Source organism: Lithobates pipiens, unplaced genomic scaffold (assembly GCF_037356315.1).
Source record: "Lithobates pipiens isolate NorthernLeopardFrog02 unplaced genomic scaffold, aLitPip1_a1.2 Scaffold_8, whole genome shotgun sequence".
Taxonomy (NCBI): Eukaryota; Metazoa; Chordata; class Amphibia; order Anura; family Ranidae; genus Lithobates; species Lithobates pipiens.
In genome coordinates, this window is record NW_027507903.1 from 158,956,576 (window position 1) to 158,984,236 (window position 27,661).

Below are 27,661 nucleotides of genomic sequence, written 5' to 3' on the forward strand. Positions count from 1 at the left end.
TGTTTACGTTATCTGGTTTACTTATGTTTTAACTCTTATAGCACAGTTTGCCTTTTCTTCTATTATTTTTCATACTTGCAGTTCTAGAAAGGTATTAGAAAGCAGCAGATCTCTCAAAAGCTTGTCTTGAAAAATCAACTGTTTTTGTGAATTTAAATATATATTATATTAAATATATTTAATTTAAATAAAATATCACTTGAGTACTCAACTGTGTTGTGGATATGTGTAAATGAAATACAGTGAAGTTGATTTACAAAAGGAAAATAGACTCTTCACTTTGCAAGGGAATTTGCCCCGGAGCTTAGTGAATGAGGAGAAGCTCTGCTGACTTCCATCATCCAATCCTGTGCAAAAAAAATAAAAAATTGCTGTTTGCATGGAATTGGATATTTTTTTGCAAAAAGGGAAACTTCACCATGTTCACTAAACTCTGGGGCAAATTCCCTTGCAAAGTAAACAGTCTATTAGCTTTTAATAAATCAGACCCTATTTTTAGATTCTTAATAGCTTCATATAGATATCATAAAGGATACAAATTACACACATTATATTTCTATAAAGTTAACCTTCAAGTGATAGCCCTGCATTTACAACTTTACTTTAAATGACGGAGCACACCTTATCAAAGACAACTCCTCATTCTACATACAGGCAGTCAACAAGTCACAGCTCCTGTCAAAGGGTTCACAGCTGTAATAGACAGCGCATCCTCAAGTAACACACGTAATCCCCAGAACGCAAGATCCCAACTTTATACTGACACAGGTGTCATCCTCATTTGAACAGCACAAAACTCTCCCTTAACTGACTGTTCAATATCTGCAGCCAACACAAGCTCCCAATGGAGCTCCAGCTATTGTCGAGACGCATTTCCCACAAATCTACAAACAATCTAAATATAGAAGATTTCTATCACAGAGCTGTCACAGTGGATAGCCATTAGCAAGGCAAAAAAAAAGAAAAGAAATCGATCATTCATATGATCACATTATACATGTTTATTTGTTCTCATTAACATCTGAAAATAACGGCCCTTTTTAAAAAAAAAAGGTAATTTTGTTTTACAAACCAGAGTAGTACAATATTTCTCTGTAAATACAATATGGCTTCCTAAGACTAATAAGAGGGAAAAATGTGTCTTCGTTTTTCACAGAATGCATTAATTTACCATTATGTTTCTAAATGATCCCAATAATGTTGACAGCTTAAATCAAATATATATATATATATATATATATATATTTTTTTTTTTTTATACTGTTACTATATGCTAGAGTGCAGGGAGGATATCATGGACTGCTCCACTGCTTATAAGAAGAAGGTAGCCTCCATAGCAATCATGACATCACAGAAACATAAAACATTTGCTGTGGCCTCAACTACAAGTACCTATCGGTACGTGGCTTGAAGAAACTGAACAAGTGGGTCAGCCAACAATGATCAGATCCTGAAAATACACATGGCTAATGTTTCAAGGTTTATCTCTGAAGCTTGTATTTCAAGCTCTGCATTCGGTGGCATACATTATATGGAAGAGCATCAAAACTCCATGTCAGGTGACTAACACCCACCATGACAGTCTGCATGCAAAGCATGTGCAAATAAAATTCAAGACTTGTTTACTAGTAAGATATGCAAAACCAGCCTGTTCACGCTACCTTTACAACAAACTAGGTAGGAAATGTCTATTGAATTGTGCAAAAGGAGACACCAGAATAAGGTCTCAAGCATCAAGTAAGTCCTGGAACACACTGATCTCCTGTTTTATAATCTGGCAAGGAACACGTTAAACCCTTCTACAAGAAATGGAGCCTTCACCATACGATATGGGCTTTTCAGCAATAAAAAAAAACAGCATTTTTACTATCATGGGGACTGAGAGCTTTCTAATGTCTCACGTTTCCTAGCTGAATGCTCTGTCTGGGTAGGCTGCCCACATCATGTGTGTATAGCACGAAATCTGCCAAGGCTATTTTTAGACCTAAACACCTCCTAAAACACTGTGACCATCGAAAGCCTTAAACCGGTTATATTTTTACTCTTTCCAGCAATCACCCTGGCAATTTTCTATGTCCCTGATGGAAATATCAGCGCTGCCTTAATCACCATGCCATTTACATGTCTGCTTGTATCTAAGTGAATGAAAAACATCCTATACCGTGTGCCCCCCCCCCCCCCCCCTCAAATGCACATCTCTCTGATCCACACTCATTGCATTTTCTCAAAGTGCAATGTTCACCTATGTAAGCAGATACATTAGATTTCATCTTCCCTTCCCATGTCATGGTGTTCTTTTTCATCATCCATCAGCAGCACTTCCAAGCCGCTAATGGCTGCTTTACTACTTACACCTTCCAATATAAATCGTGCATAGTACCAATACATCTAGGTGCTCTGCCTGGAAATGGTCCACCTCCTCTTCCATACATTAAGCAAGATGGATGGATGCACATATTCCTTAGATTATTTTTTATTTTTTTTTGAACAGGTCATCCCTACATTTTGAAATTGTTCTGTGTAGTCTATATATATAAATATAATATAATATCGATGTGTCTACAATACACATAAGTGCGCTGACTCATTCATCTTACATTGTATACAACTTTATATTTTATAGGCAGATTTTAAAAAAAGTCAACAATCCAATAATATAATACATTGTTTAAAATATTTATATTTAGGAATGGTCATACCCTACGTTCATAGGTCAACTGTCCATGCATTTAAACAATAATATGTCTCCCGTCCAATCCCCTTGCATTGATTATTTGTTTGCAGGATTACGGGAAAACTTCCCTGCCTGAAAAAAAAAAAAAAAGGAAGACCTAACGTTCACGCATTACCTTCTCCTCACCTTGGCTGGATCAGACGCTCTGCAGATGTCAACCCCAGAAAAAGCATCACATTAAATCCTGGTTAAACAGGCTCATGGCCTAACAGGCAGCATCCATTTCCATCTCCAGTACCTCCTCTGTGGCTTTGCTGGAATATACAGACACAGCCCCTCTTGCTTGGTTTCCTCCTGTGAGTGTGTGTGTGTGTGTGGATGTGTGTCTGTGATTCTATCCTCTCTGCACAGTTCTACCACATCCCATCGCCCTGCTAACGGTCTCTCACATAGATACTGGCGGCGGTCCAGGGTGCACCACACAAATGTTCATCTTCAGGAAAAAAAAAAGAAAATTTCAGAGAGCTCGTTATACTACAAGGAGATTTCACACACAGGCACAGAACATGCCATTGGGAAGAAGGAGGGGTGGGAAAGCTGCTTCAGCTTGAATGCTTTTCCCTTGGTTGTTCCTGCTGGTGCATTCCTCCTTTTTTTTTTTTAATGACTCACGTGCAGACAAAAACACACTTTAAATGAAAAGAGGTTGGCTAGAGATGGGGGGGATGGGAAGCAAAAGAATAAAAAGGAGCTGCTTATGCTAGATGCTGGGTGATGTGTAAACCAAGCACCCCAGCATGCAAGCACCTATTCAGACTGGGGCCCTGCATTACACACTGCATAGCAACATCTGGACTGGAATGCCAACCGCAATCCTGTTCACAAGGACTGTTTGCCGAGGTTGCTATGCAAGGCAAGATCACGCAACATTTAATTGTAAAGTGTAAAACAGCAAAAAATATATATATATTATATAAAACATGTTTTCATTCTATGTATAAGGTGAATCTATCCATATTAGTGCACTTATAAAAATGAGAACTGTAAGTGATGCTTTTTAATTTGCACTTACAGTTCATTTTTTACGACTGGCATTCAAAAGATCAATTCCCTTCAATAGGTCACATAAAGTACTCAAGTGTTTGGCATTCGATCTATTAGGGCCCATTCATATCAGATGCATTATCAAGCATCTTTTGAAGCACCTAGACCAACCTTTCTCAACCTTTTCAACACAGAGGAACCCTTGAAATAGTTCTCCAGTCTCGGGGAACCCCTGCTAAAAAATTAGAAATCTATAACTCATGATACATTAGTGTGATGGTCAGTGGGAAGAATGGTCCTTACACTTGTGGTCATTGGGAAGAATTACCTCCTTACAGATAGCTAAAAAGATCAATGGTGTGAGTGGGAACTTATCTGAGAGGCAGAAATGGTCCAATGCTGAAGGAACCCCTAGCAACCTCTGGAGGAAACCCTAGTTGAGAATCACTGGCCTAGACAGTATATATAAAAAAAATTCCAATAAGAGTATTGCGTTGCAATGCAGTGCGCTGAAAACAAAAAGTACTGCAGGCTGTATTTTTGTGCAACACATACACTATGTTGTCAAAAGTATTGGGACAACTGCCTTTACACGCACATTTAATGCAGGGGTCTCAAACTGGCAGCCCTCCAGCTGTTGCGAAACTACAAGTCCCATCATGCCTCTGCCTGTGGGAGTCATGCTTGTTAAAGACACCAGTCCATCCTGAGTGAGTGTCTACAATTGTCCCTATCCCTGTACATTGCACACTCACATCAGTCTGAAGGAGCCCACAATCCAAGGTCCCCATTTATATACTAGGGCCAATTTTGGACAGAAGCCAATTAACCTACCTGCATGTCTTTGGAGTGTGGGAGGAAACTGGAGTACCCGGAGGAAACCCATGCAGGCACAGGGAGAACATGCAAACTCCAGGCAGGTAGTGCCATGGTTGGGATTTGAACCAGCGACCCTTTTTACTGCTAGGCCAGAGTGCTAAGCACTACACCACTATGCCCTCCTTGTAACAGACTTGCAATGACTTATGTGACTTGTAGTTTTGCAAAAGCTGGCAGGCTGCCAGTTTGAGACCCCTGCTTTAAAGCAGATGTAAACCCGCACAGATTTATTTATTTATTTTTAAAGAAAAAAAAACCTGCAAGGCAAAAGCATAATGAGCTAGTATGCAGCACATACTAGCTCATTATGAAATACTCATCTTAGAACGAGGCTTCGACATCTGATCCTGGTCCACATCGAGGGAGTTGACATGTTCCCTTGGCATTTCTTCAGGGTATCGCAGCTTCCGCCACTCACAGCGCCGGAGACGCGGTTAAGTCATGCCCACACTTGCACGGGGGAGTTTTCTTCCCGGGTAAGGTCTGGCAGTGCATGCAAGGCGAGGCAAGGCTTTCACAGAGCATGCGCCACTGACATCAGTGGCTGCATGCAAAGTAAATATCTCCTAAACAGTACAGGTTTAGGAGATATTCATTTTACCTACAGGTAAGCCTTATTATAGGCTTACCTGTAGGTAAAAGTTAAAAAAAAAGGGTATACAATCGCTTTAATGGGATCCCAGTCTTAGTCCGTAGGGTTCAATATTGAGCTGGCCCACCCTTTGCAGCTATAAGAGCTTCAACTCTTCTGGGAAGGCTGTCCACAAGGTTTAGAAGTGTGTCCATGGGAATGTTTAACCATTCTTCCAGAAGCACATTTGTGATGTCAGGCACTGATGTTGGCCAAAAGGACCTGGCTCGCAGTCTCCGCTCTAATTAATTCCAAATGTGTTCAGTCGGGTTGAGGTCAGTATTCTATGCAGGGCAGTCAAGTTCCTCCACCTTACACTCGCTCATTCTTACCTTTATGGACCTTGCTTTATGCTCTGGTGGGCAGTCATATTGGAACAGGAAGGGGCCATCCCCAAACTGTTCTCACAAAGCTGAGAGCATGCAATTGTCCAAAATGCTGACGCCTTAAGAGTTCCCTTCACTGGAATTAAGGGGCCAAGTCCAACCCCTGAAAAACAACCCCACACTATAATCTCTCATCCACCAAATAATTTGGACCAGTGCACAAAGCCCATAAAGACATGGATGAGTGAGTTTGGGGTGGAGAAACTTGACTGGCCTGCACAGAATCCTGACTTCAACCTGATAGAACACCTTTGAGATGAATTAGAGTGGAAACTGCGAGCCAGGCCTTCTCATCCAAGATCACAAAATGCACTTCTGGAAGAATGGTCAAACATTTCCATACATACACTCCTAAACCTTGTGGACAGCCTTCCCAGAAGAGTTGCTTTTATAGCTGCAAAGGGTGGGCTAACTCAATATTAAACTCTACGGATTAAGACTGGGATGCCATAAAAGTTCATGTGTGCTTAAAGGTGTCACAATACTTTTGACAATATAGTGTAAACGCGACTCTGGAAAAACAACAAGATAAGATAAGAAAAGCATTTAAGAAAACTCATTGCAACATCTAAAAACTAGGAACGCAATGCATTTAAAAACCATATGCTGATTTAAGTACACTTGTGTTATTACATTGTCTATAAAAAGACAAACACTTTTGTCTGTTGCATACACACGGCCGAACAAAGTCGGACAAAATCCGATCGTTCGTAACGTGATGACGTTATTTCGTTACAACGGGACTACCTTCAGGCTAGTAGTTAATAGCTTTGGTCTAGGAAGTTGACCTGAGCATGCGTGCCATTCTCTACAGTCCGATCAAATCATGTTGTCGGAAAATTTTATAGCCCAGCTCTAAAATTTTGTCGGTCGGATATTCCGATGGAAACAGTCCGATGTAGCCCACACATGGTCGGATTATCCGACAACACAGTCCAATCGGACATTTTCCGTCAGAATGTCCGACTGCATGTACAAGGGCTTAGAGTGGTTGTAAACCTCAGTTATGGAATTTGAGCAAAGCACATATATCTGTAGTGTATACTTATTTCTCTCCAAAGCTCTAAAGCCCCATACACACTCAGATTTTCTGCTGATTTTTGTCTTCAGATTTACCAAAACCATGTAGAGCAAGGGCCTGTCTGATTGCATACAAATTGAAACTGAAACTTAAGGTTTGACCTCATATTATATGGTTTTGGTAAATCTGAAGGAAAAAATCTGCAGAAAATCTGTGTGTATGGGGCTTTGGGGGTGTTGTTTCTCTCTGGTGCTTCCTCTGTTCCTCTATTCCTCTGTTATCAGCATGAGGGACTTCTGAGGAGAGGGGGTGGGGGTTAGAGCTCAGAACAAAGCTTGTCTATCCACAACACAGTTCTTCTGAGGTGTGGAGGGAGTGAGTTCCTTTAGTCCAATCATCTCCCACACACTGTAACTGCAGTCTCTCCACCCTCTGCTCTGTGCTGCTGATAGATGAAGAAAGATTTTGATCACAATTGTGCACCTTTGAAAGGGTGTAGAGAGCAGACAACTACACATAAACAAGTAAAACCTATGTTGAAGGATTTGTTTAATCTCTGTGTATCTTCTGAGGCTGTTCACTTTACTCGGTATGTGAGGGTTTACAACCACTATAAGGTCCAGTCTCTCTCCCTCTTTCTATTCACTGTGTCCCTTGACCCTCTAATAGCAGTCAAAGATACTTTGATCTGTGGACTATGAACTCTTCTTACAATGTTCATCTGTAGCTTCTATCTTGCTCCTTTGCAACACTATTTTTACAGCCAAATTTCCTCCAAATATCCACTCCAGCAGTTAAAGTCCTCAGCCACAAGCACATGTCCTAGGCTGAGGTAAGGCCCAAGTAAAGAAATGATCTACAAACACACCTTGCCCAGTTCAAATGTAACCCCTGTTTTTAACGCATACTGTTAGACAGGATAATTTGGTTGGTTGAAGGCTGGTCGGTAAGTTGAGATGGGAATTTTCTTTGGTTTTGTTTGACATGCATCACCCTTCCATGTGCTCTTTGCTGCAAAGGCCAGTTATAGGTGGGGCAGTGGCCATTTGTTTGTAAAAACTCTGGAAAGGAGACCCAAATATTTATCATCTTCTCAAACCATACCTCTGAACAAGGACAAAAGGATTGGTTGCTTCAAATAAATATTAGGAACAGAGTTGTACTTTCAGCTCGGATTACTGGAACCTCCTCCACAGTAAAAGACTAAAGCAATCAAATCCCTGAATTCAGGGAAGGCCTGCAGAGCCTAGAGAAAATGGTAAACAAGAGCTCAGGCTGGTTACAGCCTAGCAATGACCCACTACATTTAGTTAGGGACACAACAGCATAAGGCAAGGTCCCCCTATATAAAATATGCTTCAAATATGTTGTTTTTCTTTGTTCGCTTGATGCCACCTATCAATACACATCTTTTATTGATAGAGATACTTGATCGATAGAGGCAGAAGGTTGGTAGAAAATAGAGATTGTGGTGATTTGATTGGGAATTCCTCTTCCACCAGTAAGAGGATACAGACCCGTGGGAGGGGAGATGTTCACTTTGTGACCACTTACTCACAACAATATAACCAGATTGTGTCTATCATTAAACACTGCCTCCCTGTCTAATGTGCGGACAAAACTTTGGATGATATTCTAAGACAGGGATGCAATTTTTCTAGTAAGAAAGCTCCTACTTAAGGTAATATGCTTTCGCCCTCTTTATTTCGTTCCACTTCCCCTTCCATTTCATGGTTGGGGACAGTGAGTTTCTATCCCTGTGGTTATGACACCTGTAAACAGTGTGAAAGACAAAGAAAAAGCAAGTCTGTTATTTATTTTTCAACAGGTAGAACATATCCAGTTAAAAGATTCATAAGTTGTAATTCAAAGATGATTGTCTACCTAATTGATTGCAGTACTTGTAGAGTACAGCATGTGGGATGCACTATTCGCAATCTACGTATTAGAATATCAAAACACTACAATGACTCTCTTAATAGCAATTCAAAAATATTTCAAATGTGTCTAAACACTTTAGAACAGTTCATGGGGGTAATCTGGAGTCTTTTCTTTTTGTGGTCTGGAACAGGCGAGAAGATTTGTTGGGGGGGGGGGGGATACACACCATACCCTACTGCAGCGGGAAGTGTGGTGGATACACAGATTGAATATTCGATTTCCTAGTGGAATGAACATTAAATGATGTCAATTTGTTTTTAAAACAATACAATTTGATACCACAATGGGTTCATTTTTTCCCTAGCGTTCTCAGTCTTTGTTTCCATTTTCCCTCCCCTCTTTCTCTGGCTCTGCCAACCTCACAGGATTTTAATTCTTAATTGATTTTAAATTGGATTGTACCACCCCCTTTTTTGGAGGAATAGCTATCTTTTCTATATAAACTTGATTTTATTGTAAATACTGTATGCTATGAGGAAGACTTCAGCCGAAACATGTTAACACTTTAGATGTCGCACTGCTGTTAGTGCTCAATAAAGAAGAAGCAATTGAATTGCTGGAATTTCTTCCTATTTTGATGTTTATGGGACACAACAGGCCTGAGCACCGTTATTCAGCTCATCATTCTACAATCATGCGGTAGAGCTTGGGTGAGTTTTTGTCTACATTAACACATCTTTTATTGTCTGTGATGATTCGGAAAAAAAATAATCAAATTAAAACAATACAACAAGCATTTCAGATATGTAAATAAGCATCATGAGATAGCTGTAGTAAAAAAAGCACCATGAAGTGAATATGACAATGGATAAAAACAATATAAATGTCCCTGGCCCAGAATACAGAGAATGCCTGAAGGACTTCAAAGTTCTATGCTCTAATCTTGTGTCAGAATGCATTGCACTCATTGTCAATATGAGCATCACCGAGTGTGGCTATAAGTAACTGGATTAACTATCATTGTTTACTGCTATCAGAATCAGTGAACAACCCAAATTTAGCTAAAAGAGGAGAAAATGGTTAGAACCTCTCATTTTATTTATTGCTGTCTGTGTCCTCATTAAGAGGATGTCTACTTACTTCCTATTTGATTGGGGTTAAACAGAACAGGAAGTCAGGGAACATCTCCACCCTTCCTGCCTGTCTGAAGGACATCACGTGGAATAGGAAATGAGGGGATATAGGCAGCTATAAGGACACGTTTAGTAGAGAAAAGAAAGGTTAGAAACTCTGCCTCACTACTTCACTTCGTATCCAAGGGGCTGGAAAATCTCTTCAATCGGGACACAGACAGCATTTCAAACCCAAGAGAGGTTCTAACCTATTTTGGTTCAATCCAAGAAGTAAAAAAAATAATGTTTTGGCTGGTGTTGAGTTTTAAACCCACATCTGCAATTCCAGCCACCACCATCCTCTAAACAGGAAGGAGTTGGAATAGGTGACCGTTCTTCGGGGCACTAAGAATATACATTTTTGTTTCTCGTTAATATAGATGTACAAATAAACAAAGTAAAGCTATACACTATGGATATAGAAGATGTGCGGTATTATATTAAACCTTTGAGGTAACACGTAGTTCATTTTCTTAACAGGATATACAGTGATGACAAAGTTATGTCCTCAATTATGCTGGCAGCAGGAAAAGGAGCTGGCAGCTGGATGCTGAGTCAGTGAAAATCCGAGAAAAAAACAACTCTAGAAAGGAAACTGATCGATACGCAGCTGCCCTGTGTACCATTCTCTCCCAGAGCGTCCATTGTATGACCTCTCTTCAAAGATGATGATTGTGCCAAACTTTAACGTAACAATTTTTTAAAAATATTTCTTTCACTTGAGAAATACTCAGCAGTTATCTGAAATATTGCTTTGCCCTGGAGACATTGAGTTTACAAATGGTAAAAGTGCCAATATTTTATATTTAACATGTGGCTTTTGTCATTTTCTAAGTGTGCATTAAGATAATGTGGGGTCTATATCACCTGCCCACTACAGGAAATTCACTATTAACATCCTATACATGGGATCTTTAAAGAAGAAATCCAGGCATGGCATATTTTTATATAGTTACATTGGTTCAGCTTTGATTAATGTAACTATGCACTGAACATATATCTGGTAGACACGGCTACCCCAGTGATCTTGCTTCCAGGTCCTGTGCTGAGTGGCCAACCTGGTGCATTGTGAACACAGGGTCGACCACACAGCATGGGGGTCATTCAGAGAATGTTTGCTTCTTCTGAATGAATGCAAAGCTTTCCCTGATTGGACGAGATGGAGAACGTGAGGTCACTGCCACACCTCTCAACTTCGTCCACTCAAAGAATTTTTTACATTCATTCAGAAAATGCAAAGCATTCTCTGAATAGCAATACATGCAATAGAACAAGAGAGGGCACACAACCTCATTCAACAACCAAGACACCATTTATTTCCAAAGTAAAAATGAGTAATATACTCACAAATGGTTATTGACAACCATTGTCAAATCTCCAGAAGACACGGCCAGAACCAATGTGCACATCTCCAGTAGGACTGAAAAGATGTCACAAAATCCTGCAGACGCTAAAATATTTTGAGGGTGTCCCCTCTTGTTCACAGCTAAATCCTTTGAAGAAGAATGGGCACCTTTGAAATGCGTCAGCTGAAATATGGCTGCAGGGCGGGCCTTAATTGCCGGGAGGGCATCCATGGACGTCCACCCGAGCAAGCACAGTCTGTGATCACCGAGTCTATGAGACTCGGCTAAACACAGATCCGAGTAAGGGGTTGATCCCGGCCCCTTACCACATGAATAACTGCTGATCATGCAATGTAAACAGAAGCTTTGTAATCTGTATTTTTTTTCCTTGCTCTGAGCATGAGGGGAAAAAAATCATTGGTCCCTCATTCAGAAAGCCGCGGCTCTGCCCACCAGTGTCACCTGCCAGTGCCCACTGTGCCACCTACCAGTGCCACCTATCAGTACCCACAGTGTCACCTACCAGTGCCCACAGTGCCACCCACCAGTGCTGGCAATCAATGACCATCATTGTCTAATAATCAGTGCCACAGATCAGTGCTGCCTTTCAGTGTCACCTACCAGTGCCCATCAGTGCCACCCATCAGTGTCCATCAGTGCCACCTATCAGTGCTGCTTATCAGTGCCCATCAGTGCCACCTATCAGTGCCCATCAGTGCCAACCATCAGTGCTACCCATCAGTGCTGCCTCATCAGTGCCACATATCAGTGCCCATTAGTGCCATCTTATCAGTGCCTATCAGTGGCCATCAGTGCCTCCTATCAGTGGCCATCAGTGCATCCTCATCAGTGCACATCAGTGAAGGAGAAAAATGACCTGTTTTCAAAATGTTATAACAAACTGTGAAACTGTTTTTTTTTCCCCTAAATTCTGGTCCCTTTTTGTTTTATTTAGCAACAAATAAAAAACCCAACAGCAATTAAATACCACCAAAAGAAAGCTCTATCTGTGTGGAAAAAAAATGATAAAAATGTAATTTGGGTAAACTGTAGCATGACGGCACAATTGTCATTCAAAGAGTGACAGTGCTGAAATCTGAAAATTGGTCTGGGCAGGAAGGGGGTTTAAGTGCCCAGTAAGCAAGTGGTTAATGCACAGGGTTGATGTGCCCTCTCTTGTTCACTTGTAGCGCTTTTGGATACCCTAGTATGAGAAGGGCAGCAAGGCCTAGTGCAGTGATGGCGAACCTTGGCACCCCAGATGTTTTGGAACTACATTTCCTATGATGCTCAACTACACTTCAGAGTGCACGAGCATCATGGGAAATGTAGTTCCAAAACATCTGGGGTACCAAGGCTCACCATCGCTGGCCTAGTGGGTAGCAGATAACTGAGACCATGTTCATGTACTATAGATGTGTGGAATAGAGAGAGTCTTTCCATAGCATTAGCATCCCACTTAAGCACTGAGGATTTACTATTGTTGTCTGTTGTCTTCTCTGAATGGTGTGTTCACAATGCATCAGGCAGGCTGCTCACCAAGGACAAGGGAGTGTCTACTGCAGTGATTTTCAGCTTACAGGGGCATTGGACAGGTATGGTAAATACATACAGCCACAAAGGTGTCCAGAGACCGCATACCGCTACAATTATTCCCTACACATGTTAGAGAGGCTTTCCTGATGGGCAGAGAGCCAGCTGAAGCCATTTTGTGATCATTTGTTTTCTGATTTACTATATTGGTGTGCGATCCTTGGAAACATTTGTGGCTATATGGTCGGGTTTGATGTGCTCTTCACTCAGAATCAGTGTTATTGCTGTTTTTTTTTATATGGTAAATGCCCTATACATAGTTACATTGGTCCAAGCTGGACCAATGCAACTATTTAAAAATATATCATACCTGGAATTCATCTTTAATTATCACAATTTTGGCAAATTTTGTATTTATTAAAGGAAAGAAACTGAGATACCGCCTGCCCAGTAGACTCCCTTTGTTATGTTTCTACATAAAAGTCAACATAGCTGTGTGTAGCAGGTACCGGTTTAAATCCCACTTTACACCATTTTTAAGTGAGGGCCAGAGATTAGTAGATAGGTATAGAAATTTGATGATTTAAAGTTCAAATGTACAAAATATTGCTTCAGCTCTAGTTAGGACAGTTTAGGCTGCTCTTTCAAGTAAAAATCCAGCCAAAACTTCAATAGTTTTGCATGGACTGGGTTAGGAACCTCATTTAGAACAGATTTTATTGCTATACGTGTCCCAGCGGGGTGATCCAGCTCTCCTGTCTGTCATCAGGTCAGAACTGAAGGACAATTCCATATGTGTCTGCTACCTATAAACAAGAGCTGGAAGGATACCTGGAAATAGGGGCAACTGTAAAATTAGATTTTATTTCAATGTTGCTGAAGATAAAGTATTACTAAACCCATGAAAGTAAAATCAGTCTGTATATCCAGTAAATCATGCTTGTTATACTCACTGTTTATCCTAAGGGGTCAATCCAGCACATTGTGTAAAAAGGCTATTTGATCCTCTCTTCTCTGATCCTCCCCTTCTTCCACAGTTCCCACTCCTGATAGTGCAGAGCCTCTGGGCACATACTGCTAGAAATATTTTCTATTTTTTTTGGGAGGGTGCATATGATCAGCACAGGGATAATCAGCACTAGCCAGACAGAAAGTCAGGGGTCCTGCAGCCTCATAAGACAGTCAGAGGTGAATGAAAAACCCTCCTACAAGGTTTAACCAGTGCTTGGCTGGACACTGATAGGATTCACAGGACTGCTATATACTGCTGATAAGAAAAGGTATTTAGCAGTTTATATTTACTAAAATAAATGCATTTCCATGTTCTGTATACTGTGGGAGACCAGATGTAGTGAATGTTTCCCAAAGAGAACAAAAGCAGCATGACAGTAATGCTTAAAATAGAACTAAAGGCAAAACTTGTATTTTCCCCCCCATTTTGGATACGGTAAGAAAGGATAATAGCCCATGTTTTTTTTTTTTTGTCCCATTGGGAAGATTTAACCCCATAACCAAATCAGAAAGTGAGAGGAAATGCCTGAAAATTAGGGAAATCCCTCCTATTTCTCCCAAGTCACCAGAACTAGTGTTCCCATTGGAAGATTTGGGGATTTTCTTTTACTTACAATGATAATGATAAACAGGACAATTAGAGAGGGTGAATCTTCCTAATCTCTCTCCACTCTAACCAAAATTAAACTAGAAAAAAAAAGTGGTTGTAAAAGTGGCTGTAAACCCTGAGGCCCCTTTCAGACTGGGGCAGGAGTTGCGTCAGCGGTAAAGCGCCACTTTGCCATCGGATTTGTGGTGCTATCCAGCCACTAGCGCTTTGCCAGCGGTATAGCCACGTTGCCCCATTGATTTCAATGGGCAGGAGCGGTGAAGGAGCAGTGTATACACCGCTCCTTCACTGCTCTAAAGATGCTTCCCTCTGGGCTTTCACATTGGAGAGACAGCAGTGGCTGTTTCAGGTCAGTTTGCAGGTACTATTTTTATCGCAATAGCACCTGCAAAACAACCCAGTGTGAAAGGGGTTTTACAACTTTTTGCTATAGGTAAGCCTATAATAAGACTTACCTGTAGCTACCCTGGATATCTCCTAAACCTGAACGGTTTAGGAGATAATCCTTGTATTTGCATGTGCTGACGTCATCGGCACATGCGCACTGAAGCAACGGCATGTACAGTAATGTCATCACAGCTCCGGCCAATCACAGTGCCGGAGCCTGTTATACCCATAAGTAACTCTGGGAGCGATGTCACCGGCCAGAGCGGTGAACGAGGACCAGGGGCTTCGATTTAAGGTAATACACAATAAGCTAGTATGTTATGCATACTAGCTCATTATGCCTTTGCCTTGCAGGATTTTTTTTTTGGGGGGGTTTACAACCTTCACCATTCCCTTCAGAAAATAAATCTAGCAGGAGTTACTCTTTAAAAAAACAAACTTTCATCTGTCATTAATATTTACTAAATGGGGTCAGTCAGAATAACCCTGGTAACCACATAATTTATTATGTGTAACCACATAATAAAATGTCCCTACCATAATAACATATAACGGAACAGAATGAGCCAGTTTGGAAAGAAAAAGCCTTCAGTCATGTTTCTTTATACTGTAGCACCATCAAAACTTTTGAACACTATGCAGATAGTTGGAAGAGAGCCTAAGACCTTTGCACTGTAACCTTTCCAAGCTAGCCACTAAGCCAATGGATGAACCATTGTGGCTCAAAGCCGTAATGCAATTATATGGATGCAAAATAACTGTGCTAAAAAAAATGTAATGCTTACAGTTAAATTTGGCTCATGAATAAATTGGTTGCAATATGTGTGTATGTGTATGTAGACATGTGAGATAGGGACATTAGATTGTACGTTTCTTGAGGGCAGGGACTGACATGAATGTACAGTAAAGTGCTGCATTATTTGATTGCATGATATCACAGTCTGCAATAACAAACACAATTAATATCTGCATGAACTGGGATAAGATTTCAGGAATATTGTATATGTAGTGCACACATTTAGGTATATGTAACTCTAAGCACGTATCTATTCATTTGTAAGGGCCAAAATATAGACACTTATCTTTGTACATACATTTGCTTATGCAAATACTGTAGGTGCAACTGTAAGCGTTTGTCAGATATTTACATATTACCTCTACTATATAACATGCACGGTAAACTATATACATTTGAGATGCCTTGAATAGCAATACAAGCCAGCAAGAGCCTGTGCAAATTATTTTTCTAAAAAAAGATTGTACGGCTACAGTGCAGCTGAATGATATGACATTGCTAGAGATATTTATTTAAGGGTGAAAGACATTTTTCTGAAAAAAAATAAAAAATAAATCCATTTTAATCTATGCAAAGGATTTGTATGTGTGAATAGCTAGGTTTTTATTAACATATGGTAGAAGCAGCAGCCCTTTAACTCTTATTAACAGCACCACCAACAGGTCAAACAGCAGATGACAGGAATAAATGACAAATCTGATCACGCAACGCTCACTCTGTAATATTGGAAATGATTACATTTCTGTCAGCTCCAATAAATAAGACAGAAAATACAGCGACACATCTTATCTGTATTTCAAAGCATGTTCCAGCTGAATAACCCAAAAAAGTGTCATATTTTGAAAAGAATCAGCTTATGTTGAAGATAAAGATGAATCTTACACATGGTTGGCTGAATCCATTTGGTTTCCTGTATGCACCGGAAGGTCAGCTGACCTCAACGCATTCAGGAAACATGATTGCAAGGTTACACATTTCTTCTAAGCTTTAACAACAGGAAAAGGGAAAAGGTGTGACAAAGACCTTACATGACATAGGTTTGTTTCTGCAAAATAATAGACTATTTCTTTGTAAATAGACCTCCACAACATCTTGTCATTGCCGATCATGCTTAGTAGTGCTCCATAGGGATTACGGAATGCAGAAATGTTAATTCTGCCTACCTTTTGTCTTGAATTTCTTCTGAAATTTGGCAGTTAACCTACACCTTCATATCTGTAGTGTGAGATCACTGCATGCTTGGACTTAATTGATGATTAGTGATAAGTAATAGTAAAGGATCATTTTTAATTTTTTTTAAATATCATACTTACCTCCACTGTGCAGCTCGTTTTGCACAGAGTGGCCCCGAACATCCTTTTCTGGGGTCCCCCTGCGGCTTTTGCGGCTCCTCCCCGCATCAGATAGCGCTCTCCCGAGGAGGTTACCTTGCAGGCGCTCTTCCGAGTCCAGCATTTGCATCCACAGACAAGAATGCCGTACTGGGCCCTGCCCCTTGCCCCCCGTGTCATTGGATTTGATTGACAGCAGTGGGAGCCAGTGGCTGTGCTGCTATCAATCTATCCAATCAAGAGCCGGGACCCCGTGGAGAGGACAGCACGTTCCCGCCGAGGAGATGAAGGGGTTCAGGTAAGTAAAATAGGGGGGCTGGTGACTGCCAGGTGTATTTTTCACCTTAATGCATAGGATACATTAAGGTGAAAAAACACGAGGATTTACAACCCCTTTAAGCCCAGTCAGGGTGAAATGCATCAGTGGGGCATGCCCTAGATGTGGGGACTATAGCTCAAGTCTTTACTAGTTTATCAGAAGATGTGGTTGATCTCTGTGGTGTTTGCCCCCTAATTTTCCTATTGTGTTTTTTTTCATGGAGTAACACGTGCTCCTAGAGTGGCTGGAACTCATTGTAGCAGGAGAACTGAGCAAAGGACGAATGCGAGGCATTTAAGCACTACTATTTTTTACATGTGGTCACAGAGAGAAATATATAAACAGGGTTTTTAAAAAAAAATACAATTTGTCTGGCTGTTTTTGGCCTCAATACTTTCTCAGTCACTGCCCAGGAGCAAGCATGTAGCTGGTGAAGGTTGGGATTCCTGATCCACATGCTTTTTTAACGGATCAATGACACAACGCATGGAGGATCAATATACAGGGCAGTGCCACCCATGAGATCAACTGGGACAGTGGGACTCAGGGAAGCATGGTGGGGTTTATGCTGAGGCTAAGGTGCCCATACTGGTGGTCATACAAAATAGATAATCTCCTGTGCATAAATGTGATATCCTGGTACAGGTATACATGAAAGCTTCACATCACAGGGATATCACTTCAAGCCTTGCTGCCTTCTAGGACTGGGAATGTCTTGAAGCCACTCCAAAAAAACTAACAGAAGAGGACGCACCAGCCTAGTGCATTATCCCACAACATTTATTAAAAGACAGCATAAAATATACTTCAAAGCTGAAAAACACTTTGACAAATTGGCTCTGATGAAGAAGGTATCTCCTTCGAAACATGTCAGCCTGTCAGGATTCCAGTGAGGTCCCCCTACACTCTGGAGCCTGCTGAGTCAAGGACTACTGGGCTATGGATGAACTGTTTTAATTCACATGTTTATGAGAACATTTTATGCAGTTTTTTTATTAACTGTTGTGGGATAATGCACTAGGCTGGTGCGCCCCCTTCTGTTTATTTTTTGTAGTCCATACTGGCCACCCTTTCTTCAGTGCAGCTCAGTAATGCTGAGCCTGGTAGAATCACAGATTTAGCATTGCTGAGCTTCCTGCCTTAACACTGTGTTTGTCGCACAGACAGGAACAATGGCTGAGCCTTTTCGGTCACACAGTGTGTGTAAAAAGTGTAGGATCAGCGTCAGTGAGCAGTGGCAGGAAACGTTGACTTTTAACAGGCTCAGCATCACTTAGCTAACTAACTGCCTGTGTGTGTGGAGAGCAGCAAAAATTTGCGCCTTGAGTGTCATTCACTCCCAGCCTGACAGCTAGCATCCAAAAGTTTAGTAATGCACGCTATGTATGCTCTCTGTACAAGTTACTCTAATATGATATAAATCATTAAAAACTGTTTATGCACATCCCTATTCCCTGGAATGTTTGCTCTTTTCCTTATGCCTGAGGCACCAAAAGTAGGTTGGAAGATGGAATACCTACATTTAAAGTTATACGGCGTGCTATCAGTCAATCTAAAACTGATACTTCAAGTGTCATAAGGAAAAGTGCTACATTTTACAGTCACCAGAGCAGGATGTGAGTGAAAATCCTCCATTGGGGACACTTTTTCTTATGACAACTCCATAAGATGGCAATTCCATGCATTCATTTCCTGTTGCATCTTAAAGTGTTACTAAACCAGGACCCTGCATTCACTATATCTGGTCTCCCACAGTACACAGAACATGGAAATGCAATTATTTTAGTAAATATAAACTGCTAAATACTTTTTCTCATCAGCAGTATATAGCAGTCTTGTAACTTCTATGGATGTCTGGTTAAAGCTTGTAGGAGGAGTTTTAGTATGCACTGACTGTCCTATCAGGATGCAGGACCCTGGACCCCTGTCTGGACAGTGCTGATTGGCCCTGTGCTGATCAAATGCACCCTCTCAAGAAAAAAAAGCTCTCTAGCAATACACAGGAAACTGAGCATGTGCGGCCTTTCCCCTGGCTCTGTATTATCAGGAAATATATTGGGGACAGTGGAAGGAGGAGAGGATCAGAGGAGACAGGATTAAAGCGGGAGTCCGCCGGGACTCCGCGTTTTTTTTTTTTTTAAAGTCAGCAGCTACAAATACTGCAGCTGCTGACTTTTAAAATAGTGACACTTACCTGTCCAGCACGCCCGCGATGTCGGCACCCGAAGCCGATCTCTAGATCGACACTCGAGTGCTGCCGCCGCCATCTTGGGTATGGGAATCAGGAAATGGAGCCTTTCGGCTTCATTTCCCGGTTCCCTACTGCGCATGCGCGAGCCGCGCTGTGCAATAAGGACGGTCCCCGCTGCCTCTGGGATCTGTGTGTTTCCCAGCAGGCAGCGGGGCACTTGCGGAAGGGAGCAGGCACTTGCGGAAAGGGGCGTAATGTACGCCCCTTTCCGCAGAGAGCTAGCCCGGAAGTGGGTGCAGTTACCTGGATTATCCAGGTAACTGCACCCCCCTCCCCCCTGAAAGGTGCCAATTGTGGCGCCGGAGGGGGGGAGGAATCCGATGAGCGGAAGGTCCATTTTAGGGTGGACCTCCGCTTTAAGTAGCCTTTTTACACAATGCAGAGGATTAACCCCTTAGGTTCCACAGTGAGTATAACATGCTGAATATATACTGGTTTTATTGTTGTGGGTTTAGTAACACTTTAAGCACAAGAAGGGAAGGAAACTCCCTAGCAAGATACAGGCAGCAAAAAAAAAAAAAGGGGGGGGGGCTGAGTTAAGCCCTTTTTCTACTCTATCAAAAACAAAAATAATGTTGGCTTTACATACTCTTTAACCACTTAAGGATCACCTCACACCGAGGTACGTCTGCAGAATGGCACGGCTGGGCATAAGCATGTACCTGTAGGGGTCAGCCCCTAGGATTACTGAACTATATTGCACTGTGTTCCATCTATAATATATACAGCCTGCTATTTCCAGTTTAGCCACAAGATGTCACTGTTGCTGCCCACCCTTCAGAGGAGAGGAAACAGGAAGTGGCAGTGAGAGAGAACTGTGAGGAGTGTGTGGGCAGCTGAGGAATTCCTGTGCGGAGCTGAGGAAAAGTCAAGTCTGCCCTGAGGAGAGGGAGACTTTGTGTGGATAAAGAGTCGCAGTATTCAGCTAAAGATCGGGCACCTCGGGCAGAGAGAGAGAGCTGTGGTGATTTTGGGCCGCATCTGTGTTCATCCATCCGTCCCAGACGGGCAAGCTGCAGCACTAGGAACTGGACTTCACCTGCCTCATGAAGGAGGCCAAGACAAGGGACCCTCCAGCTGTCTAACAAACTGTGAGTGAGCACCGGTGCTGGATTGTGATAGGGAATAGTACAGTCCCTACTGAGATAGTACGTTGTAGAAACGTGTCCCGATAAGCGGGAATCAGGCAGGACATATTAGAAGAGGGTAGCCTGTATCACTGTGCATGTGTTGGCGGGAAAGCCATTTTGTGTACCACATTCCAGTTAGCCTTACTGTAAACTACTGTGAATTGTTAATACTGTTATCCTCCTCCTCCGGCCATTATATCTTACTGTTTAATAAAGCCGGTCTTTGTTTCAGCCTCCTTGTCTGCTGTCCCGTACTTGAAACCTGCATTGCGGTCTCCTATACCTCTGACCGCTACAAGTGGCGCTGCGAGCAGGGTACGGTTACAGAGATGGAGGCGGCTGAAGGCAACGTACCTGATGTTGATGTGAATGCCTTAGGTAATGGTGGAACCCCTACAAGGACCCTCCCTATGGGCATGCTTTTTAACTTGTTGCCAAAATTTGATGGCCAGAACATGTCACTGTCAGACTGGGTGACGAGATTACAGAGCGTTGCTAGAATTTACAATGTCAGCCCAGAGCTACAGGTGGAAATTGCTTTGGCTGCCCTGGAGGGTGAAGCGCGGAAAACTGTTTGCTTACAACCGGAAGCTACGCGCAGTACCTTGAAAGAGATTGTGCGCTTTCTAGAAGAAATATACGGTGAAACAGCTAGTGCGGGCCACCTCCGGGCAAAGTTCTTCTACCGGGTACAGCAGGAAAATGAAGGGGTCTCACAATATGCAACGGCTCTACAGGAAGTACTGGCTGAGATACAGAAAAAAGAGGCAGACGGGATAACCGCCATGGGATCCGCAGACCGGATACTGAGGGAACAATTGATCCTGGGACTCTACAGCTCTCACCTGAGACAAGCCCTACGGGAACGAGTCAGAGTGGACCCTACACTGAATTTTCGGCAAATATTGGCTGAGGCCGTGGAGCGAAGTAAAGAAGAAATTTATGCCTCTGGAGTGATACGGACCCAGACCGCCTCCCTCGGGGTTGCGAAGAATGAAGAGGTCCTGGTTAGAGTGGTGCAGGACCTACAAAGCTCCCTGGGTCTCATGCATGAGAAGTTGACGCAAATAGAGAGACGGATGGATTTGAGCTACCCCCCTGAGGTTGCATATCTGGGGCAACAACAACCTTATCAGACTGCCTCGATGGTTCCTGCACCAGAGCATCCTTACCCACGTATTCCCACCTACCGAGTCCCTCAATATCCTCCAGTGAGCTCGGCCAGTCCAGGCCTACGGGCGCCTCCCGCACACAGACAGAGAGAACAACGCAGAGAGGCTCAGTGCTGGCGGTGTGGAGAAAAAGGACACTTCGCTAGAGAATGCCGGAGGGACCTGCCTAGACGCCCAGAGCCGGCGTTAAACTTCAGGCCCCCGCAGTAATGAGGCGCACTGCGGGGGAGGTAGAGTGTCAGGCCACTCAGCACAGCTCCGAACACCTGGTTGCAGGATGTCCCACCATAAGAGCCGAGTTTGAAGGCATTCCAGTCAACTGTTTAGTGGACACCGGATCACAGGTAACGACCATGCCTGAGTCATATTTCAACCGTTACTTTCAAGCACTGGCCAAGCCAGAACAGGGGACATTGATCCGGGTCACAGCAGCTAACCAGCAACAAATCCCTGTCACAGGTGTCGTATGGATGAATGTACGTCTGTGTGGACAGGAAGTTGGAAAAAAAGGTATCCTGCTGGTCCCTGAAACCTTCAAAGAAGATGTACCGGTGATAATGGGCATGAATATCCTGCGAGAGTTGGATCAAATTATGTTCACTAAAAGGGGGCCGGGCTATTGGAAGAATGCCACTCCACACAAACCAACGCAAAAGGCATTTCAACGGTTAATCCGGTTTTGTGGGACACAGAAGAGTGTCCCAGTACATCAGTCTGTAGGAAATATTCGAGTGCCGGGAAGGGCTACCCTTACCCTCCCTCCTGATCGGGAGACTATACTGACTTTGCCCGTGGGAACCTCCCGCAACCTTGAAGGTATGGAGGTGATCATTGAGCCTGCAGGCCTGGGAGAGTTAGGTCAGGATGTCCTAGTGGCCCGGACACTGGCAGTAGTCCAAAATGGACGAGTACCCATAAGAGCTGTAAACGTTGGACAACGGGAAGTCTCTCTGGTGCCAGGAGTGGAACTGGCTCGCGTGTACCTACATCGGGGAGAAGTGCTGAGTCAGGGAGAAGTGACTCTAGCTCCGATAGGCAATTCTGCTTGGACCTTGGCAGTTACTGCAAAGCCTGCAGAGGCACCGACCCCAGAATGGAATGGGACAGTCATCTTGGAACAAATGGAGATAGATGTGAAAGCTCTAAGTCCGGATCATTTACGAGCAGTTGAAACCATGCTGTGGGAGAATCAAGCTGCGTTTGCCCGCAATGCCAATGACTTTGGTTGCACAGATGCTATCACACATGAGATACCGACGGGGGACACTCCCCCAAGCCGAGAGAGATATCGACAGATTCCACCCAAGTTGTATCAAGAGGTGAAGACATTGCTGAAACAGATGATCGATTCAGGAGTGGTTCGGGGTAGTCAAAGTCCCTGGGCAGCCCCAGTGGTGCTTGTCAAGAAGAAGGATGGCACCATTCGATTTTGTGTGGATTACCGGAGATTGAATGCGTGCACAGTGCGGGACTCATATCCTCTGCCTCGCATCGAAGAGTCCCTAACAGCCCTAGGGCGGGCTAAATACTTCTCCACCTTGGATTTAGCAAGTGGATACTGGCAGGTACCGGTGGCTGAACAAGACAAGGAAAAGACAGCATTCATACTTCCCATGGGTCTGTTTGAATTTAATAGGATGCCATTTGGGCTGTCTAATGCCCCAGGAACCTTTCAGAGGCTGATGGAAAAATGTCTGGGAGATCTAAATTTTGAAGCTACCCTGATATACTTGGATGATATTATAGTGTACTCTGCTACTTTTGAAGAACACTTGGCCCGATTAGGACAGGTACTTGAGCGACTGCGGGCCCATGGCCTGAAGATAAAGCCAAAGAAGTGTCATCTCTTCAAGAAGGAGATCGAGTACTTAGGCCATACGGTGTCCAAAGACGGGGTGCTGCCATCCCAAAATAAAGTGGCTGCCATTCAACAATGGCCGGAGCCTAGAACGCTGCGTGAGTTGAAGGCCTTCCTTGGTCTGACTGGTTACTACCGGCGGTTCATCAAAGACTATGCAAAGATAGCGGGCCCTCTGAATGAGATTTTGAGAGGAACTGCTGGGCAATCCAAGAGTCAAAGTGTTCCCTGGGGACAGAAGCAAGAGGAGGCCTTCCTGACCTTGAAAGAGGCTCTGACATCGGCCCCCATCTTGGCTTATGCTGATTTTGACAAACCATTCTTCTTATCTACTGACGGTAGTCTCTACGGACTCGGGGCAGTGTTGTCACAGATGCAGGACGGACACGAAAGAGTGATTGCCTATGCCAGTAGGTCCCTGCGGGATACGGAGCGAAACCCTCATAACTATAGTTCCTTCCGGCTAGAGCTCCTTGCCCTGGTGTGGGCCATGACAGAGAAGTTTGCCGGTTACCTTACAGGGGCTAAAATCTTTGTACAGACTGATAACAATCCCCTGGCCCATCTGGATACTGCTAGACTGGGAGCCCTGGAGCAACGTTGGGCAGCTCGCCTTGCAAAGTATGACTTCTCAATTCGCTATCGCTCTGCTACAGAGAATACCAATGCTGATGGTCTGTCGAGGGTTACTTTTGAAACTCCATTGGGAGAGCTTGATGAACAAAAGGAAGAGGATGAAATTCCAGACTTCCGCAAGTTTACACCTCCAGCAGTCGCAGCACAGACAAGCGGGGAGGCCCGGTCCCTGCCTAAGGCATTAGCAAGAACTAATGAGGAATGGGGGCGAATACAAGATGAAGACATTGGACTGCGACAGATAAAAGGTTGGGTGGCTCGGCAAAGAAAACCAGACAGAGAGGAAAGGGCTGATCTTGATGCTGAGATGAAGTCAATTCTACATCAATGGGACAGACTAGAGGTTCATGGAGCTGTTCTATACCGCAAGTGGCAGCAGCCTGCCGATCTGGAGGCAAGATGGCAGGTTGTCATACCAAGGAGTCTGGCACTAGAGATAGCCAGGGAAGCTCATGAATTTGGAGCTCATTTCGGGCCAGTCAAAACTTACCAGTGGCTGCAGCGTTATGTGTATTGTCCACGACTGGAGGTCGTAGTTGAAGAAGTCTGCCGACAGTGTAGAGTGTGTGAGCTTACTAAAAGCACAGAGCAGAGGGCACCCATACAGCCCATACAGACCAAGGAACCGCTGGAGGTATTGCTGATAGATTATCTCCTCGTGGGACAGTCAGCCAGAGGCCCACAATACTGCCTGGTCATGATTGACCACTTCTCCAAGTTTGCAGTGGTCACTCCAACTCGGGACCAGACGGCTGAGTCTGCAGCTCGGGCCATCTGTCAAGATTTCATCCGGGTCTATGGATGCCCGAAACGGATTCACTCAGATCAAGGAGCATGCTTTCAAGGGAAAGTGATGGAGGAGTTACACCGACTGTATGGCATTGGAAAATCCAGGACAACTCCATATCATCCCCAAGGGAATGGGGCCTGTGAGCGCTTTAATCGGACTTTGCTTCAGATGCTGAGGACCTTAGAGGAGGACAAAAAGACACACTGGCCAGACTATCTGCCTGAATTAGTCTGGGCCTACAATAATCGTGTCCACACTACCACCGGCTATACCCCATACATGCTACTGTTCGGTAGAGCCGGACGAGAAATTGTCGAATTGAATTTGGAACAGCCAGAAGATGTGATAGAGCGATCAACCACCTCATGGGTGAAAGAACACCGCAAGCGACTCCAGACCATCTGCCGGTTAGTAGGCCAGAGATTGCAAGAAAAGACTTATACTGACCGTCCTCCCATCCAAGAGATTCCGTTGCAACCTGGAGACCGGGTGCTGGTTCGAGAGAAACGGCCCAGAGGCAAGTTGAGTGAGCGTTGGGAGGTACAGCCGTACAAAGTGATCAAGAGAGTGTATCCCAATGGTCCAGTTTACGAAGTTCGTGTTGAGAATGGGGAGTCGGCTTCAAGGGTTCTACATAGGAATATGCTACGGCCATGTCGGTCAGAAGATCGGATACCTGCACAGAGGACACCACTCCCTGCCCCTTCCTCAGAATTTGTCATTTCCGATGGGAATAATATTGAAGACTGGTGGATTGTTCCTGACTCTGCACGTGATGAAGCCCCTGTTATAGAACCAGTACCAGCTCCAAGGGAGGAAGGACAAGTCCTAACAGAAAGACAAGACCTTCGGAGATCTAGTAGGTCTACTGCAGGGGTTCCACCAAACAGGTACAATGCTGATCAGTTTATTTGGTCTAACTGTATGTATTATGAACAATGTTGTGCTGCCGTTAAAGATTGATTTAACCCTTTTCTTCCCCATGGACTATATAGCAAGGCCGAGGACGGCCACCTTTAAGCGGGGAGGCATGTAGGGGTCAGCCCCTAGGATTACTGAACTATATTGCACTGTGTTCCATCTATAATATATACAGCCTGCTATTTCCAGTTTAGCCACAAGATGTCACTGTTGCTGCCCACCCTTCAGAGGAGAGGAAACAGGAAGTGGCAGTGAGAGAGAACTGTGAGGAGTGTGTGGGCAGCTGAGGAATTCCTGTGCGGAGCTGAGGAAAAGTCAAGTCTGCCCTGAGGAGAGGGAGACTTTGTGTGGATAAAGAGTCGCAGTATTCAGCTAAAGATCGGGCACCTCGGGCAGAGAGAGAGAGCTGTGGTGATTTTGGGCCGCATCTGTGTTCATCCATCCGTCCCAGACGGGCAAGCTGCAGCACTAGGAACTGGACTTCACCTGCCTCATGAAGGAGGCCAAGACAAGGGACCCTCCAGCTGTCTAACAAACTGTGAGTGAGCACCGGTGCTGGATTGTGATAGGGAATAGTACAGTCCCTACTGAGATAGTACGTTGTAGAAACGTGTCCCGATAAGCGGGAATCAGGCAGGACATATTAGAAGAGGGTAGCCTGTATCACTGTGCATGTGTTGGCGGGAAAGCCATTTTGTGTACCACATTCCAGTTAGCCTTACTGTAAACTACTGTGAATTGTTAATACTGTTATCCTCCTCCTCCGGCCATTATATCTTACTGTTTAATAAAGCCGGTCTTTGTTTCAGCCTCCTTGTCTGCTGTCCCGTACTTGAAACCTGCATTGCGGTCTCCTATACCTCTGACCGCTACATACCTGTATGTTGCATTTTAAGTGCCCAGTCGTGGGTCGGTAGCGCGTCGCCGACCTGGTCCTGTGCTCTGTGACCGTGGCCACGGGACCAGCGGAACCAATCTGGGTCACATGCGATCGGGTCACAGAGCTGAAGAACGAGGAGAGGTCTGTGTAAACAAACCTCTCCCCATGTTTCCCTGTGTGGCTGTCACCGATCGTCTCTTTCCTTTTATAGGGAAGGACGAACAGTGATGTCACATGCCAGGCCACGCCCCCTACAATAAAAAAAACACATACCGTCATACATAACACCTACACTGCCCCCTAGTGGTTAACTCCTTCACTGCCAGTGTCATTTACACAGGAATCAGTGCATTTAAATAACATTGATTGCTGTATAAATGACAGTGGTTCCAAAAATATGTAAAAAATGTCCGATGTGTTCGCCATAATGTCGCAGTCGCAAAAAAAATCCCTGATCGCCGCCATTACTAGTAACAAAAAAAATTAATAAAAATGCTATAAAACTATCCCCTAATTTGTAAACGCTATAACTTTTGCGCAAACCGATCAATAATCGCTAATTGTGATTTTTTTTTACCAAAAGAAGAAGAATACGTATCGGCCTAAACTGAGGAAAACATTTTTTTATATATTTTTTGGGGATATTTATTATAGCAAAAAGTAAAAAATATTGAATTTTTATCAAAATTGTCGCTCTATTTTTGTTTATAGCGCAAAAAATAAAAAACGCAGAGGTGATCAAATACCACCCATTTGTGGGGAAAAAAAGGGCATCAATTTTGTTTGGGAGCCACGTCGCACGACTGCGCAATTGTCAGTTAAAGCGGCACAGTGCCGAATCGCAAAAAGGTGCTTGGTCCTTTGCCTGCAAATTGGTGCGGGGCTTAAGTGGTTAAGACCCCTTTCACATTGTGCTGCCCTGGGTGTCTGAATTAAAGTGGCGCTATTTTTAGCGCTGCTTTACTGGCGTTATAGCGGCACTATTTGGCCGCTAGTGGGGGT

General features: G+C 43.7%; 1 protein-coding gene across 6 annotated transcripts in view; it reads right to left on the bottom strand.

Moving 5' to 3' along the window:
• FRMD4A (FERM domain containing 4A) overlaps positions 1-27,661 on the bottom strand; it is a 583,773-nt gene that overhangs the window by 280,681 nt on the left and 275,431 nt on the right. The window contains exon 1 of one of the 6 annotated variants that reach the window (XM_077472974.1): positions 2,861-3,207. The exons of 4 other annotated variants lie outside the window; for them this stretch is intronic. The gene's annotated coding sequence lies outside the window, so the exon portion shown is untranslated. Of the gene's footprint in view, positions 1-2,849; positions 3,208-27,661 lie in introns of those variants that run through there. One more of the 6 variants, XM_077472973.1, reaches the window with a different exon arrangement.